The 18,213-nt window shown below is 46.0% G+C and overlaps 8 non-coding genes across 8 annotated transcripts; all 8 read right to left on the bottom strand.

Moving 5' to 3' along the window:
* Positions 1-706: 706 nt before the first annotated feature.
* Positions 707-897, bottom strand: LOC130341059 (U2 spliceosomal RNA). The gene has a single exon (XR_008881061.1). It is a non-coding gene; the product is annotated as a U2 spliceosomal RNA (small nuclear RNA).
* Positions 898-2,990: 2,093 nt separating this feature from the next.
* LOC130341057 (U2 spliceosomal RNA) lies at positions 2,991-3,181 on the bottom strand. The gene has a single exon (XR_008881059.1). It is a non-coding gene; the product is annotated as a U2 spliceosomal RNA (small nuclear RNA).
* A 2,081-nt stretch (positions 3,182-5,262) lies between these two features.
* LOC130341056 (U2 spliceosomal RNA) lies at positions 5,263-5,453 on the bottom strand. Its single transcript, XR_008881058.1, has one exon. It is a non-coding gene; the product is annotated as a U2 spliceosomal RNA (small nuclear RNA).
* Positions 5,454-7,541: 2,088 nt separating this feature from the next.
* LOC130341027 (U2 spliceosomal RNA) lies at positions 7,542-7,732 on the bottom strand. The gene has a single exon (XR_008881042.1). It is a non-coding gene; the product is annotated as a U2 spliceosomal RNA (small nuclear RNA).
* Positions 7,733-9,824: 2,092 nt separating this feature from the next.
* On the bottom strand, positions 9,825-10,015 carry LOC130341055 (U2 spliceosomal RNA). Its single transcript, XR_008881057.1, has one exon. It is a non-coding gene; the product is annotated as a U2 spliceosomal RNA (small nuclear RNA).
* A 2,088-nt stretch (positions 10,016-12,103) lies between these two features.
* LOC130341054 (U2 spliceosomal RNA) lies at positions 12,104-12,294 on the bottom strand. The gene has a single exon (XR_008881056.1). It is a non-coding gene; the product is annotated as a U2 spliceosomal RNA (small nuclear RNA).
* A 2,088-nt stretch (positions 12,295-14,382) lies between these two features.
* Positions 14,383-14,573, bottom strand: LOC130341053 (U2 spliceosomal RNA). Its single transcript, XR_008881055.1, has one exon. It is a non-coding gene; the product is annotated as a U2 spliceosomal RNA (small nuclear RNA).
* Positions 14,574-16,658: 2,085 nt separating this feature from the next.
* LOC130341052 (U2 spliceosomal RNA) lies at positions 16,659-16,849 on the bottom strand. The gene has a single exon (XR_008881054.1). It is a non-coding gene; the product is annotated as a U2 spliceosomal RNA (small nuclear RNA).
* Between the last annotated feature and the right edge of the window lie 1,364 nt (positions 16,850-18,213).

Here is an 18,213-nt window from a genome sequence, read left to right as displayed (position 1 = left end):
GAATTTAGCAAGGGCCTCGCACCTTCTGATGCATCAGGTAGGTGCACAATAGCATAGCCTAACCCTCTGTACTTTGGTCTATATTGATGCGGGACATAGACAGCCAGCTGATGACCAATCCATTAGTGCAATGGATGGCTGGAAGCATTTGTCTTTGCCTTTGCAATACCACAGAAGCAATGCATGGTCAATGTACAGCAATGACACACCTGTGTGAACAGCCAGGAGACCCCCCCCCCCCCCATGTTATGTTACATAGTTACATAGTTAGTACGGTCGAAAAAAGACATATGTCCATCAAGTTCAACCAGGGAATTAAGGGGTAGGGGTGTGGCGCGATATTGGGGAAGGGATGAGATTTTATATTTCTTCATAAGCATTAATCTTATTTTGTCAATTAGGAACATTCAGCACCCACCCGCTATCAAGGCAGCTGCCTATCATGTCATGCCCTACCTGCACAGGTGTGCTGGCTACTCAAATGATCCAATTAAGGAGGCCATTTAGTCAGCAGCAGCAGAAGTCCTGTGCCTGGACGCTCCAACAGCGGCCAGACACAAGCAGAAGCAGAAGCAGCAGAAGCAGCAGCAGCACCACCTTTTGTTTTTTGGCTGCAGCAGCAGCAAGGCCCACAGGGCTGGCTAGCTGGCTAGCCAGCAAGCAGGTAGCAATGAAAGTAGGAATCTTTCTTTTTAACCCTGTAAGGGGGTGGTGCACTGTACCCGAAGATACTGCCATATCGGGTCAATGCATAGGGCGACGGAAGCAAGCTTCGAAATCGGCCCCCGTTCTCAAAAATCCATTTAATATATGGTCCCCAGATAGGGGACGTATCAGATATTAAACTGATAAGAACAGATACTACACTTGATCTTAGCCAAAAGGCCGAGAAGCGATAACCGTGAAAGGGGCGGGCCCAACAAGGTGCCCTTCATGGGCACTATCACTGCTTGCTGTCAGGGAGGCTGCCAGACAATTTTCCATGCACACTCTGGGCTGGGGGGCAGTCAACCACCAGTACACACAGCAGAACCTAAACCCATACCATTATTGCTAAGCAGCAAGACAGGGGCCCATTGCACTCCCACGGGGCCTTTTTAAATGCAATCCATAACCCGGATTTGCCAGGAACCCTTCTTACTCCTCCTACTTGCATGTGACACTGGGCTTAGGATCTGCATAGGAAACACACACACAAGCACACACCTACCTTTGTTGCCTGCAGATGCCTCCTTGGCTGTCCCCAAACGGTATCAAACCAACACCCACGGGAAGCTGTAAGCATAGAGGACATGCCTGCACCCCATTGGACTTACCTGTGTGGGTTAAACCCGGGTTATTTGACAACCTATGGCGGTGATGGTTCTGCTCAGGCAGAGCAGTGCTGATGCTCCTCATAAAGCTGTCGCTGCTGTGAAGGTTCTAGGTGACATCACAAATCCCTATGGTTACATACACAACAAAGCTGGGTTGTTGTTGTTTACACTCTGCAAGGCCTGTGGAAGTGAGTGACATCATAGCACTGTAGTTCTGAGGGTTCTAGATGGATGCAACAATCTCCTGTTGCTTCTATGAAGGCCATAATAGACGACATCACCAAACAGCTCCATAGTCACATACACAGCAAAGGAGAGATGTTGTTTACACCTAGTGATGTCAGTGGTATTGAGTGACATCACAGCACAGTGCTAAGGCTCCTGGGCCTGGACACAGCAGCGGCTGCAATATCTCAACGGAGAATACGTTTATATATATGTGTGTGTGTGCGCGTATATATATATATATATATATATATATATATATATATATATATATATATTTCTCCGCCGAAATCACTTTTAAACCCATTTCCACCTTTTTTTCCCTTCTCTTCCTCTTACTTTTTTTTCACGTTTTTTTACGTTTTTCTCCTTTTCGCCTCTTTTCTGGGCGTATTATTCTTCTTTTTCTTCTTTTTTTTCGTCTAATGCATACCCCATCAGTGCAGCAATGCTTATTCAATACCGCCAGCAGATGGAGACACTGGGGGATAATTTTCTAAGGATTTATACTGATTTTTCCTGTCTGAATTTGTCGCACAGAAAGTTGCAGGCCAAATATGTGTGACATTTCTGCGACTTTAGCTTCTAGAGCATTTTTACAACATTATACATAGGTGCTGAATACATAAAAAGCGACTGTTCAGCGACAGACAAGTCGCATCGGCTGAAAGTAGGCCAGAATGTCAGTCCATGTTGGAGCAGGTTTAGATACAGTCTAAAGTATAGATCTCAAAGTCTGTGCACAGAATTTAGCAAGGGCCTCGCACCTTCTGATGCATCAGGTAGGTGCACAATAGCATAGCCTAACCCTCTGTACTTTGGTCTATATTGATGCGGGACATAGACAGCCAGCTGATGACCAATCCATTAGTGCAATGGATGGCTGGAAGCATTTGTCTTTGCCTTTGCAATACCACAGAAGCAATGCATGGTCAATGTACAGCAATGACACACCTGTGTGAACAGCCAGGAGACCCCCCCCCCCCATGTTATGTTACATAGTTACATAGTTAGTACGGTCGAAAAAAGACATATGTCCATCAAGTTCAACCAGGGAATTAAGGGGTAGGGGTGTGGCGCGATATTGGGGAAGGGATGAGATTTTATATTTCTTCATAAGCATTAATCTTATTTTGTCAATTAGGAACATTCAGCACCCACCCGCTATCAAGGCAGCTGCCTATCATGTCATGCCCTACCTGCACAGGTGTACTGGCTACTCAAATGATCCAATTAAGGAGGCCATTTAGTCAGCAGCAGCAGAAGTCCTGTGCCTGGACGCTCCAACAGCGGCCAGACACAAGCAGAAGCAGAAGCAGCAGAAGCAGCAGCAGCACCACCTTTTGTTTTTTGGCTGCAGCAGCAGCAAGGCCCACAGGGCTGGCTAGCTGGCTAGCCAGCAAGCAGGTAGCAATGAAAGTAGGAATCTTTCTTTTTAACCCTGTAAGGGGGTGGTGCACTGTACCCGAAGATACTGCCATATCGGGTCAATGCATAGGGCGACGGAAGCAAGCTTCGAAATCGGCCCCCGTTCTCAAAAATCCATTTAATATATGGTCCCCAGATAGGGGACGTATCAGATATTAAACTGATAAGAACAGATACTACACTTGATCTTAGCCAAAAGGCCGAGAAGCGATAACCGTGAAAGGGGCGGGCCCAACAAGGTGCCCTTCATGGGCACTATCACTGCTTGCTGTCAGGGAGGCTGCCAGACAATTTTCCATGCACACTCTGGGCTGGGGGGCAGTCAACCACCAGTACACACAGCAGAACCTAAACCCATACCATTATTGCTAAGCAGCAAGACAGGGGCCCATTGCACTCCCACGGGGCCTTTTTAAATGCAATCCATAACCCGGATTTGCCAGGAACCCTTCTTACTCCTCCTACTTGCATGTGACACTGGGCTTAGGATCTGCATAGGAAACACACACACAAGCACACACCTACCTTTGTTGCCTGCAGATGCCTCCTTGGCTGTCCCCAAACGGTATCAAACCAACACCCACGGGAAGCTGTAAGCATAGAGGACATGCCTGAACCCCATTGGACTTACCTGTGTGGGTTAAACCCGGGTTATTTGACAACCTATGGCGGTGATGGTTCTGCTCAGGCAGAGCAGTGCTGATGCTCCTCATAAAGCTGTCGCTGCTGTGAAGGTTCTAGGTGACATCACAAATCCCTATGGTTACATACACAACAAAGCTGGGTTGTTGTTGTTTACACTCTGCAAGGCCTGTGGAAGTGAGTGACATCATAGCACTGTAGTTCTGAGGGTTCTAGATGGATGCAACAATCTCCTGTTGCTTCTATGAAGGCCATAATAGACGACATCACCAAACAGCTCCATAGTCACATACACAGCAAAGGAGAGATGTTGTTTACACCTAGTGATGTCAGTGGTATTGAGTGACATCACAGCACAGTGCTAAGGCTCCTGGGCCTGGACACAGCAGCGGCTGCAATATCTCAACGGAGAATACGTTTATATATATGTGTGTGTGTGCGCGTATATATATATATATATATATATATATATATATATATATTTCTCCGCCGAAATCACTTTTAAACCCATTTCCACCTTTTTTTCCCTTCTCTTCCTCTTACTTTTTTTTCACGTTTTTTTACGTTTTTCTCCTTTTCGCCTCTTTTCTGGGCGTATTATTCTTCTTTTTCTTCTTTTTTTTCGTCTAATGCATACCCCATCAGTGCAGCAATGCTTATTCAATACCGCCAGCAGATGGAGACACTGGGGGATAATTTTCTAAGGATTTATACTGATTTTTCCTGTCTGAATTTGTCGCACAGAAAGTTGCAGGCCCAATATGTGTGACATTTCTGCGACTTTAGCTTCTAGAGCATTTTTACAACATTATACATAGGTGCTGAATACATAAAAAGCGACTGTTCAGCGGCAGACAAGTCGCATCGGCTGAAAGTAGGCCAGAATGTCAGTCCATGTTGGAGCAGGTTTAGATACAGTCTAAAGTATAGATCTCAAAGTCTGTGCACAGAATTTAGCAAGGGCCTCGCACCTTCTGATGCATCAGGTAGGTGCACAATAGCATAGCCTAACCCTCTGTACTTTGGTCTATATTGATGCGGGACATAGACAGCCAGCTGATGACCAATCCATTAGTGCAATGGATGGCTGGAAGCATTTGTCTTTGCCTTTGCAATACCACAGAAGCAATGCATGGTCAATGTACAGCAATGACACACCTGTGTGAACAGCCAGGAGACCCCCCCCCCATGTTATGTTACATAGTTACATAGTTAGTACGGTCGAAAAAAGACATATGTCCATCAAGTTCAACCAGGGAATTAAGGGGTAGGGGTGTGGCGCGATATTGGGGAAGGGATGAGATTTTATATTTCTTCATAAGCATTAATCTTATTTTGTCAATTAGGAACATTCAGCACCCACCCGCTATCAAGGCAGCTGCCTATCATGTCATGCCCTACCTGCACAGGTGTGCTGGCTACTCAAATGATCCAATTAAGGAGGCCATTTAGTCAGCAGCAGCAGAAGTCCTGTGCCTGGACGCTCCAACAGCGGCCAGACACAAGCAGAAGCAGAAGCAGCAGAAGCAGCAGCAGCACCACCTTTTGTTTTTTGGCTGCAGCAGCAGCAAGGCCCACAGGGCTGGCTAGCTGGCTAGCCAGCAAGCAGGTAGCAATGAAAGTAGGAATCTTTCTTTTTAACCCTGTAAGGGGGTGGTGCACTGTACCCGAAGATACTGCCATATCGGGTCAATGCATAGGGCGACGGAAGCAAGCTTCGAAATCGGCCCCCGTTCTCAAAAATCCATTTAATATATGGTCCCCAGATAGGGGACGTATCAGATATTAAACTGATAAGAACAGATACTACACTTGATCTTAGCCAAAAGGCCGAGAAGCGATAACCGTGAAAGGGGCGGGCCCAACAAGGTGCCCTTCATGGGCACTATCACTGCTTGCTGTCAGGGAGGCTGCCAGACAATTTTCCATGCACACTCTGGGCTGGGGGGCAGTCAACCACCAGTACACACAGCAGAACCTAAACCCATACCATTATTGCTAAGCAGCAAGACAGGGGCCCATTGCACTCCCACGGGGCCTTTTTAAATGCAATCCATAACCCGGATTTGCCAGGAACCCTTCTTACTCCTCCTACTTGCATGTGACACTGGGCTTAGGATCTGCATAGGAAACACACACACAAGCACACACCTACCTTTGTTGCCTGCAGATGCCTCCTTGGCTGTCCCCAAACGGTATCAAACCAACACCCACGGGAAGCTGTAAGCATAGAGGACATGCCTGAACCCCATTGGACTTACCTGTGTGGGTTAAACCCGGGTTATTTGACAACCTATGGCGGTGATGGTTCTGCTCAGGCAGAGCAGTGCTGATGCTCCTCATAAAGCTGTCGCTGCTGTGAAGGTTCTAGGTGACATCACAAATCCCTATGGTTACATACACAACAAAGCTGGGTTGTTGTTGTTTACACTCTGCAAGGCCTGTGGAAGTGAGTGACATCATAGCACTGTAGTTCTGAGGGTTCTAGATGGATGCAACAATCTCCTGTTGCTTCTATGAAGGCCATAATAGACGACATCACCAAACAGCTCCATAGTCACATACACAGCAAAGGAGAGATGTTGTTTACACCTAGTGATGTCAGTGGTATTGAGTGACATCACAGCACAGTGCTAAGGCTCCTGGGCCTGGACACAGCAGCGGCTGCAATATCTCAACGGAGAATACGTTTATATATATGTGTGTGTGTGCGCGTATATATATATATATATATATATATATATATATATATATATATATATTTCTCCGCCGAAATCACTTTTAAACCCATTTCCACCTTTTTTTCCCTTCTCTTCCTCTTACTTTTTTTTCACGTTTTTTTACGTTTTTCTCCTTTTCGCCTCTTTTCTGGGCGTATTATTCTTCTTTTTCTTCTTTTTTTTCGTCTAATGCATACCCCATCAGTGCAGCAATGCTTATTCAATACCGCCAGCAGATGGAGACACTGGGGGATAATTTTCTAAGGATTTATACTGATTTTTCCTGTCTGAATTTGTCGCACAGAAAGTTGCAGGCCCAATATGTGTGACATTTCTGCGACTTTAGCTTCTAGAGCATTTTTACAACATTATACATAGGTGCTGAATACATAAAAAGCGACTGTTCAGCGGCAGACAAGTCGCATCGGCTGAAAGTAGGCCAGAATGTCAGTCCATGTTGGAGCAGGTTTAGATACAGTCTAAAGTATAGATCTCAAAGTCTGTGCACAGAATTTAGCAAGGGCCTCGCACCTTCTGATGCATCAGGTAGGTGCACAATAGCATAGCCTAACCCTCTGTACTTTGGTCTATATTGATGCGGGACATAGACAGCCAGCTGATGACCAATCCATTAGTGCAATGGATGGCTGGAAGCATTTGTCTTTGCCTTTGCAATACCACAGAAGCAATGCATGGTCAATGTACAGCAATGACACACCTGTGTGAACAGCCAGGAGACCCCCCCCCATGTTATGTTACATAGTTACATAGTTAGTACGGTCGAAAAAAGACATATGTCCATCAAGTTCAACCAGGGAATTAAGGGGTAGGGGTGTGGCGCGATATTGGGGAAGGGATGAGATTTTATATTTCTTCATAAGCATTAATCTTATTTTGTCAATTAGGAACATTCAGCACCCACCCGCTATCAAGGCAGCTGCCTATCATGTCATGCCCTACCTGCACAGGTGTGCTGGCTACTCAAATGATCCAATTAAGGAGGCCATTTAGTCAGCAGCAGCAGAAGTCCTGTGCCTGGACGCTCCAACAGCGGCCAGACACAAGCAGAAGCAGAAGCAGCAGAAGCAGCAGCAGCACCACCTTTTGTTTTTTGGCTGCAGCAGCAGCAAGGCCCACAGGGCTGGCTAGCTGGCTAGCCAGCAAGCAGGTAGCAATGAAAGTAGGAATCTTTCTTTTTAACCCTGTAAGGGGGTGGTGCACTGTACCCGAAGATACTGCCATATCGGGTCAATGCATAGGGCGACGGAAGCAAGCTTCGAAATCGGCCCCCGTTCTCAAAAATCCATTTAATATATGGTCCCCAGATAGGGGACGTATCAGATATTAAACTGATAAGAACAGATACTACACTTGATCTTAGCCAAAAGGCAGAGAAGCGATAACCGTGAAAGGGGCGGGCCCAACAAGGTGCCCTTCATGGGCACTATCACTGCTTGCTGTCAGGGAGGCTGCCAGACAATTTTCCATGCACACTCTGGGCTGGGGGGCAGTCAACCACCAGTACACACAGCAGAACCTAAACCCATACCATTATTGCTAAGCAGCAAGACAGGGGCCCATTGCACTCCCACGGGGCCTTTTTAAATGCAATCCATAACCCGGATTTGCCAGGAACCCTTCTTACTCCTCCTACTTGCATGTGACACTGGGCTTAGGATCTGCATAGGAAACACACACACAAGCACACACCTACCTTTGTTGCCTGCAGATGCCTCCTTGGCTGTCCCCAAACGGTATCAAACCAACACCCACGGGAAGCTGTAAGCATAGAGGACATGCCTGCACCCCATTGGACTTACCTGTGTGGGTTAAACCCGGGTTATTTGACAACCTATGGCGGTGATGGTTCTGCTCAGGCAGAGCAGTGCTGATGCTCCTCATAAAGCTGTCGCTGCTGTGAAGGTTCTAGGTGACATCACAAATCCCTATGGTTACATACACAACAAAGCTGGGTTGTTGTTGTTTACACTCTGCAAGGCCTGTGGAAGTGAGTGACATCATAGCACTGTAGTTCTGAGGGTTCTAGATGGATGCAACAATCTCCTGTTGCTTCTATGAAGGCCATAATAGACGACATCACCAAACAGCTCCATAGTCACATACACAGCAAAGGAGAGATGTTGTTTACACCTAGTGATGTCAGTGGTATTGAGTGACATCACAGCACAGTGCTAAGGCTCCTGGGCCTGGACACAGCAGCGGCTGCAATATCTCAACGGAGAATACGTTTATATATATGTGTGTGTGTGCGCGTATATATATATATATATATATATATATATATATATATATATATTTCTCCGCCGAAATCACTTTTAAACCCATTTCCACCTTTTTTTCCCTTCTCTTCCTCTTACTTTTTTTTCACGTTTTTTTACGTTTTTCTCCTTTTCGCCTCTTTTCTGGGCGTATTATTCTTCTTTTTCTTCTTTTTTTTCGTCTAATGCATACCCCATCAGTGCAGCAATGCTTATTCAATACCGCCAGCAGATGGAGACACTGGGGGATAATTTTCTAAGGATTTATACTGATTTTTCCTGTCTGAATTTGTCGCACAGAAAGTTGCAGGCCAAATATGTGTGACATTTCTGCGACTTTAGCTTCTAGAGCATTTTTACAACATTATACATAGGTGCTGAATACATAAAAAGCGACTGTTCAGCGACAGACAAGTCGCATCGGCTGAAAGTAGGCCAGAATGTCAGTCCATGTTGGAGCAGGTTTAGATACAGTCTAAAGTATAGATCTCAAAGTCTGTGCACAGAATTTAGCAAGGGCCTCGCACCTTCTGATGCATCAGGTAGGTGCACAATAGCATAGCCTAACCCTCTGTACTTTGGTCTATATTGATGCGGGACATAGACAGCCAGCTGATGACCAATCCATTAGTGCAATGGATGGCTGGAAGCATTTGTCTTTGCCTTTGCAATACCACAGAAGCAATGCATGGTCAATGTACAGCAATGACACACCTGTGTGAACAGCCAGGAGACCCCCCCCCCCCCCCCCATGTTATGTTACATAGTTACATAGTTAGTACGGTCGAAAAAAGACATATGTCCATCAAGTTCAACCAGGGAATTAAGGGGTAGGGGTGTGGCGCGATATTGGGGAAGGGATGAGATTTTATATTTCTTCATAAGCATTAATCTTATTTTGTCAATTAGGAACATTCAGCACCCACCCGCTATCAAGGCAGCTGCCTATCATGTCATGCCCTACCTGCACAGGTGTGCTGGCTACTCAAATGATCCAATTAAGGAGGCCATTTAGTCAGCAGCAGCAGAAGTCCTGTGCCTGGACGCTCCAACAGCGGCCAGACACAAGCAGAAGCAGAAGCAGCAGAAGCAGCAGCAGCACCACCTTTTGTTTTTTGGCTGCAGCAGCAGCAAGGCCCACAGGGCTGGCTAGCTGGCTAGCCAGCAAGCAGGTAGCAATGAAAGTAGGAATCTTTCTTTTTAACCCTGTAAGGGGGTGGTGCACTGTACCCGAAGATACTGCCATATCGGGTCAATGCATAGGGCGACGGAAGCAAGCTTCGAAATCGGCCCCCGTTCTCAAAAATCCATTTAATATATGGTCCCCAGATAGGGGACGTATCAGATATTAAACTGATAAGAACAGATACTACACTTGATCTTAGCCAAAAGGCCGAGAAGCGATAACCGTGAAAGGGGCGGGCCCAACAAGGTGCCCTTCATGGGCACTATCACTGCTTGCTGTCAGGGAGGCTGCCAGACAATTTTCCATGCACACTCTGGGCTGGGGGGCAGTCAACCACCAGTACACACAGCAGAACCTAAACCCATACCATTATTGCTAAGCAGCAAGACAGGGGCCCATTGCACTCCCACGGGGCCTTTTTAAATGCAATCCATAACCCGGATTTGCCAGGAACCCTTCTTACTCCTCCTACTTGCATGTGACACTGGGCTTAGGATCTGCATAGGAAACACACACACAAGCACACACCTACCTTTGTTGCCTGCAGATGCCTCCTTGGCTGTCCCCAAACGGTATCAAACCAACACCCACGGGAAGCTGTAAGCATAGAGGACATGCCTGCACCCCATTGGACTTACCTGTGTGGGTTAAACCCGGGTTATTTGACAACCTATGGCGGTGATGGTTCTGCTCAGGCAGAGCAGTGCTGATGCTCCTCATAAAGCTGTCGCTGCTGTGAAGGTTCTAGGTGACATCACAAATCCCTATGGTTACATACACAACAAAGCTGGGTTGTTGTTTTTTACACTCTGCAAGGCCTGTGGAAGTGAGTGACATCATAGCACTGTAGTTCTGAGGGTTCTAGATGGATGCAACAATCTCCTGTTGCTTCTATGAAGGCCATAATAGACGACATCACCAAACAGCTCCATAGTCACATACACAGCAAAGGAGAGATGTTGTTTACACCTAGTGATGTCAGTGGTATTGAGTGACATCACAGCACAGTGCTAAGGCTCCTGGGCCTGGACACAGCAGCGGCTGCAATATCTCAACGGAGAATACGTTTATATATATGTGTGTGTGTGCGCGTATATATATATATATATATATATATATATATATATATATATATATATTTCTCCGCCGAAATCACTTTTAAACCCATTTCCACCTTTTTTTCCCTTCTCTTCCTCTTACTTTTTTTTCACGTTTTTTTACGTTTTTCTCCTTTTCGCCTCTTTTCTGGGCGTATTATTCTTCTTTTTCTTCTTTTTTTTCGTCTAATGCATACCCCATCAGTGCAGCAATGCTTATTCAATACCGCCAGCAGATGGAGACACTGGGGGATAATTTTCTAAGGATTTATACAGATTTTTCCTGTCTGAATTTGTCGCACAGAAAGTTGCAGGCCAAATATGTGTGACATTTCTGCGACTTTAGCTTCTAGAGCATTTTTACAACATTATACATAGGTGCTGAATACATAAAAAGCGACTGTTCAGCGACAGACAAGTCGCATCGGCTGAAAGTAGGCCAGAATGTCAGTCCATGTTGGAGCAGGTTTAGATACAGTCTAAAGTATAGATCTCAAAGTCTGTGCACAGAATTTAGCAAGGGCCTCGCACCTTCTGATGCATCAGGTAGGTGCACAATAGCATAGCCTAACCCTCTGTACTTTGGTCTATATTGATGCGGGACATAGACAGCCAGCTGATGACCAATCCATTAGTGCAATGGATGGCTGGAAGCATTTGTCTTTGCCTTTGCAATACCACAGAAGCAATGCATGGTCAATGTACAGCAATGACACACCTGTGTGAACAGCCAGGAGACCCCCCCCCCCCCCCATGTTATGTTACATAGTTACATAGTTAGTACGGTCGAAAAAAGACATATGTCCATCAAGTTCAACCAGGGAATTAAGGGGTAGGGGTGTGGCGCGATATTGGGGAAGGGATGAGATTTTATATTTCTTCATAAGCATTAATCTTATTTTGTCAATTAGGAACATTCAGCACCCACCCGCTATCAAGGCAGCTGCCTATCATGTCATGCCCTACCTGCACAGGTGTGCTGGCTACTCAAATGATCCAATTAAGGAGGCCATTTAGTCAGCAGCAGCAGAAGTCCTGTGCCTGGACGCTCCAACAGCGGCCAGACACAAGCAGAAGCAGCAGAAGCAGCAGCAGCACCACCTTTTGTTTTTTGGCTGCAGCAGCAGCAAGGCCCACAGGGCTGGCTAGCTGGCTAGCCAGCAAGCAGGTAGCAATGAAAGTAGGAATCTTTCTTTTTAACCCTGTAAGGGGGTGGTGCACTGTACCCGAAGATACTGCCATATCGGGTCAATGCATAGGGCGACGGAAGCAAGCTTCGAAATCGGCCCCCGTTCTCAAAAATCCATTTAATATATGGTCCCCAGATAGGGGACGTATCAGATATTAAACTGATAAGAACAGATACTACACTTGATCTTAGCCAAAAGGCCGAGAAGCGATAACCGTGAAAGGGGCGGGCCCAACAAGGTGCCCTTCATGGGCACTATCACTGCTTGCTGTCAGGGAGGCTGCCAGACAATTTTCCATGCACACTCTGGGCTGGGGGGCAGTCAACCACCAGTACACACAGCAGAACCTAAACCCATACCATTATTGCTAAGCAGCAAGACAGGGGCCCATTGCACTCCCACGGGGCCTTTTTAAATGCAATCCATAACCCGGATTTGCCAGGAACCCTTCTTACTCCTCCTACTTGCATGTGACACTGGGCTTAGGATCTGCATAGGAAACACACACACAAGCACACACCTACCTTTGTTGCCTGCAGATGCCTCCTTGGCTGTCCCCAAACGGTATCAAACCAACACCCACGGGAAGCTGTAAGCATAGAGGACATGCCTGCACCCCATTGGACTTACCTGTGTGGGTTAAACCCGGGTTATTTGACAACCTATGGCGGTGATGGTTCTGCTCAGGCAGAGCAGTGCTGATGCTCCTCATAAAGCTGTCGCTGCTGTGAAGGTTCTAGGTGACATCACAAATCCCTATGGTTACATACACAACAAAGCTGGGTTGTTGTTGTTTACACTCTGCAAGGCCTGTGGAAGTGAGTGACATCATAGCACTGTAGTTCTGAGGGTTCTAGATGGATGCAACAATCTCCTGTTGCTTCTATGAAGGCCATAATAGACGACATCACCAAACAGCTCCATAGTCACATACACAGCAAAGGAGAGATGTTGTTTACACCTAGTGATGTCAGTGGTATTGAGTGACATCACAGCACAGTGCTAAGGCTCCTGGGCCTGGACACAGCAGCGGCTGCAATATCTCAACGGAGAATACGTTTATATATATGTGTGTGTGTGCGCGTATATATATATATATATATATATATATATATATATATATATATTTCTCCGCCGAAATCACTTTTAAACCCATTTCCACCTTTTTTTCCCTTCTCTTCCTCTTACTTTTTTTTCACGTTTTTTTACGTTTTTCTCCTTTTCGCCTCTTTTCTGGGCGTATTATTCTTCTTTTTCTTCTTTTTTTTCGTCTAATGCATACCCCATCAGTGCAGCAATGCTTATTCAATACCGCCAGCAGATGGAGACACTGGGGGATAATTTTCTAAGGATTTATACTGATTTTTCCTGTCTGAATTTGTCGCACAGAAAGTTGCAGGCCAAATATGTGTGACATTTCTGCGACTTTAGCTTCTAGAGCATTTTTACAACATTATACATAGGTGCTGAATACATAAAAAGCGACTGTTCAGCGACAGACAAGTCGCATCGGCTGAAAGTAGGCCAGAATGTCAGTCCATGTTGGAGCAGGTTTAGATACAGTCTAAAGCATAGATCTCAAAGTCTGTGCACAGAATTTAGCAAGGGCCTCGCACCTTCTGATGCATCAGGTAGGTGCACAATAGCATAGCCTAACCCTCTGTACTTTGGTCTATATTGATGCGGGACATAGACAGCCAGCTGATGACCAATCCATTAGTGCAATGGATGGCTGGAAGCATTTGTCTTTGCCTTTGCAATACCACAGAAGCAATGCATGGTCAATGTACAGCAATGACACACCTGTGTGAACAGCCAGGAGACCCCCCCCCCCCCATGTTATGTTACATAGTTACATAGTTAGTACGGTCGAAAAAAGACATATGTCCATCAAGTTCAACCAGGGAATTAAGGGGTAGGGGTGTGGCGCGATATTGGGGAAGGGATGAGATTTTATATTTCTTCATAAGCATTAATCTTATTTTGTCAATTAGGAACATTCAGCACCCACCCGCTATCAAGGCAGCTGCCTATCATGTCATGCCCTACCTGCACAGGTGTGCTGGCTACTCAAATGATCCAATTAAGGAGGCCATTTAGTCAGCAGCAGCAGAAGTCCTGTGCCTGGACGCTCCAACAGCGGCCAGACACAAGCAGAAGCAGAAGCAGCAGAAGCAGCAGCAGCACCACCTTTTGTTTTTTGGCTGCAGCAGCAGCAAGGCCCACAGGGCTGGCTAGCTGGCTAGCCAGCAAGCAGGTAGCAATGAAAGTAGGAATCTTTCTTTTTAACCCTGTAAGGGGGTGGTGCACTGTACCCGAAGATACTGCCATATCGGGTCAATGCATAGGGCGACGGAAGCAAGCTTCGAAATCGGCCCCCGTTCTCAAAAATCCATTTAATATATGGTCCCCAGATAGGGGACGTATCAGATATTAAACTGATAAGAACAGATACTACACTTGATCTTAGCCAAAAGGCCGAGAAGCGATAACCGTGAAAGGGGCGGGCCCAACAAGGTGCCCTTCATGGGCACTATCACTGCTTGCTGTCAGGGAGGCTGCCAGACAATTTTCCATGCACACTCTGGGCTGGGGGGCAGTCAACCACCAGTACACACAGCAGAACCTAAACCCATACCATTATTGCTAAGCAGCAAGACAGGGGCCCATTGCACTCCCACGGGGCCTTTTTAAATGCAATCCATAACCCGGATTTGCCAGGAACCCTTCTTACTCCTCCTACTTGCATGTGACACTGGGCTTAGGATCTGCATAGGAAACACACACACAAGCACACACCTACCTTTGTTGCCTGCAGATGCCTCCTTGGCTGTCCCCAAACGGTATCAAACCAACACCCACGGGAAGCTGTAAGCATAGAGGACATGCCTGCACCCCATTGGACTTACCTGTGTGGGTTAAACCCGGGTTATTTGACAACCTATGGCGGTGATGGTTCTGCTCAGGCAGAGCAGTGCTGATGCTCCTCATAAAGCTGTCGCTGCTGTGAAGGTTCTAGGTGACATCACAAATCCCTATGGTTACATACACAACAAAGCTGGGTTGTTGTTGTTTACACTCTGCAAGGCCTGTGGAAGTGAGTGACATCATAGCACTGTAGTTCTGAGGGTTCTAGATGGATGCAACAATCTCCTGTTGCTTCTATGAAGGCCATAATAGACGACATCACCAAACAGCTCCATAGTCACATACACAGCAAAGGAGAGATGTTGTTTACACCTAGTGATGTCAGTGGTATTGAGTGACATCACAGCACAGTGCTAAGGCTCCTGGGCCTGGACACAGCAGCGGCTGCAATATCTCAACGGAGAATACGTTTATATATATGTGTGTGTGTGCGCGTATATATATATATATATATATATATATATATATATATATTTCTCCGCCGAAATCACTTTTAAACCCATTTCCACCTTTTTTTCCCTTCTCTTCCTCTTACTTTTTTTTCACGTTTTTTTACGTTTTTCTCCTTTTCGCCTCTTTTCTGGGCGTATTATTCTTCTTTTTCTTCTTTTTTTTCGTCTAATGCATACCCCATCAGTGCAGCAATGCTTATTCAATACCGCCAGCAGATGGAGACACTGGGGGATAATTTTCTAAGGATTTATACTGATTTGTCCTGTCTGAATTTGTCGCACAGAAAGTTGCAGGCCAAATATGTGTGACATTTCTGCGACTTTAGCTTCTAGAGCATTTTTACAACATTATACATAGGTGCTGAATACATAAAAAGCGACTGTTCAGCGACAGACAAGTCGCATCGGCTGAAAGTAGGCCAGAATGTCAGTCCATGTTGGAGCAGGTTTAGATACAGTCTAAAGTATAGATCTCAAAGTCTGTGCACAGAATTTAGCAAGGGCCTCGCACCTTCTGATGCATCAGGTAGGTGCACAATAGCATAGCCTAACCCTCTGTACTTTGGTCTATATTGATGCGGGACATAGACAGCCAGCTGATAACCAATCCATTAGTGCAATGGATGGCTGGAAGCATTTGTCTTTGCCTTTGCAATACCACAGAAGCAATGCATGGTCAATGTACAGCAATGACACACCTGTGTGAACAGCCAGGAGACCCCCCCCCCCCCCATGTTATGTTACATAGTTACATAGTTAGTACGGTCGAAAAAAGACATATGTCCATCAAGTTCAACCAGGGAATTAAGGGGTAGGGGTGTGGCGCGATATTGGGGAAGGGATGAGATTTTATATTTCTTCATAAGCATTAATCTTATTTTGTCAATTAGGAACATTCAGCACCCACCCGCTATCAAGGCAGCTGCCTATCATGTCATGCCCTACCTGCACAGGTGTGCTGGCTACTCAAATGATCCAATTAAGGAGGCCATTTAGTCAGCAGCAGCAGAAGTCCTGTGCCTGGACGCTCCAACAGCGGCCAGACACAAGCAGAAGCAGAAGCAGCAGAAGCAGCAGCAGCACCACCTTTTGTTTTTTGGCTGCAGCAGCAGCAAGGCCCACAGGGCTGGCTAGCTGGCTAGCCAGCAAGCAGGTAGCAATGAAAGTAGGAATCTTTCTTTTTAACCCTGTAAGGGGGTGGTGCACTGTACCCGAAGATACTGCCATATCGGGTCAATGCATAGGGCGACGGAAGCAAGCTTCGAAATCGGCCCCCGTTCTCAAAAATCCATTTAATATATGGTCCCCAGATAGGGGACGTATCAGATATTAAACTGATAAGAACAGATACTACACTTGATCTTAGCCAAAAGGCCGAGAAGCGATAACCGTGAAAGGGGCGGGCCCAACAAGGTGCCCTTCATGGGCACTATCACTGCTTGCTGTCAGGGAGGCTGCCAGACAATTTTCCATGCACACTCTGGGCTGGGGGGCAGTCAACCACCAGTACACACAGCAGAACCTAAACCCATACCATTATTGCTAAGCAGCAAGACAGGGGCCCATTGCACTCCCACGGGGCCTTTTTAAATGCAATCCATAACCCGGATTTGCCAGGAACCCTTCTTACTCCTCCTACTTGCATGTGACACTGGGCTTAGGATCTGCATAGGAAACACACACACAAGCACACACCTACCTTTGTTGCCTGCAGATGCCTCCTTGGCTGTCCCCAAACGGTATCAAACCAACACCCACGGGAAGCTGTAAGCATAGAGGACATGCCTGCACCCCATTGGACTTACCTGTGTGGGTTAAACCCGGGTTATTTGACAACCTATGGCGGTGATGGTTCTGCTCAGGCAGAGCAGTGCTGATGCTCCTCATAAAGCTGTCGCTGCTGTGAAGGTTCTAGGTGACATCACAAATCCCTATGGTTACATACACAACAAAGCTGGGTTGTTGTTGTTTACACTCTGCAAGGCCTGTGGAAGTGAGTGACATCATAGCACTGTAGTTCTGAGGGTTCTAGATGGATGCAACAATCTCCTGTTGCTTCTATGAAGGCCATAATAGACGACATCACCAAACAGCTCCATAGTCACATACACAGCAAAGGAGAGATGTTGTTTACACCTAGTGATGTCAGTGGTATTGAGTGACATCACAGCACAGTGCTAAGGCTCCTGGGCCTGGACACAGCAGCGGCTGCAATATCTCAACGGAGAATACGTTTATATATATGTGTGTGTGTGCGCGTATATATATATATATATATATATATATATATATATATATATATATATATATATATATTTCTCCGCCGAAATCACTTTTAAACCCATTTCCACCTTTTTTTCCCTTCTCTTCCTCTTACTTTTTTTTCACGTTTTTTTACGTTTTTCTCCTTTTCGCCTCTTTTCTGGGCGTATTATTCTTCTTTTTCTTCTTTTTTTTCGTCTAATGCATACCCCATCAGTGCAGCAATGCTTATTCAATACCGCCAGCAGATGGAGACACTGGGGGATAATTTTCTAAGGATTTATACTGATTTTTCCTGTCTGAATTTGTCGCACAGAAAGTTGCAGGCCAAATATGTGTGACATTTCTGCGACTTTAGCTTCTAGAGCATTTTTACAACATTATACATAGGTGCTGAATACATAAAAAGCGACTGTTCAGCGACAGACAAGTCGCATCGGCTGAAAGTAGGCCAGAATGTCAGTCCATGTTGGAGCAGGTTTAGATAC

The sequence above is a fragment of the Hyla sarda genome, unplaced genomic scaffold (genome assembly GCF_029499605.1).
Source record: "Hyla sarda isolate aHylSar1 unplaced genomic scaffold, aHylSar1.hap1 scaffold_610, whole genome shotgun sequence".
Lineage (NCBI taxonomy): Eukaryota > Metazoa > Chordata > Amphibia > Anura > Hylidae > Hyla > Hyla sarda.
Note: the sequence above shows the minus strand (reverse complement) of the source record. Positions and strands in the feature narration are given on the sequence as shown.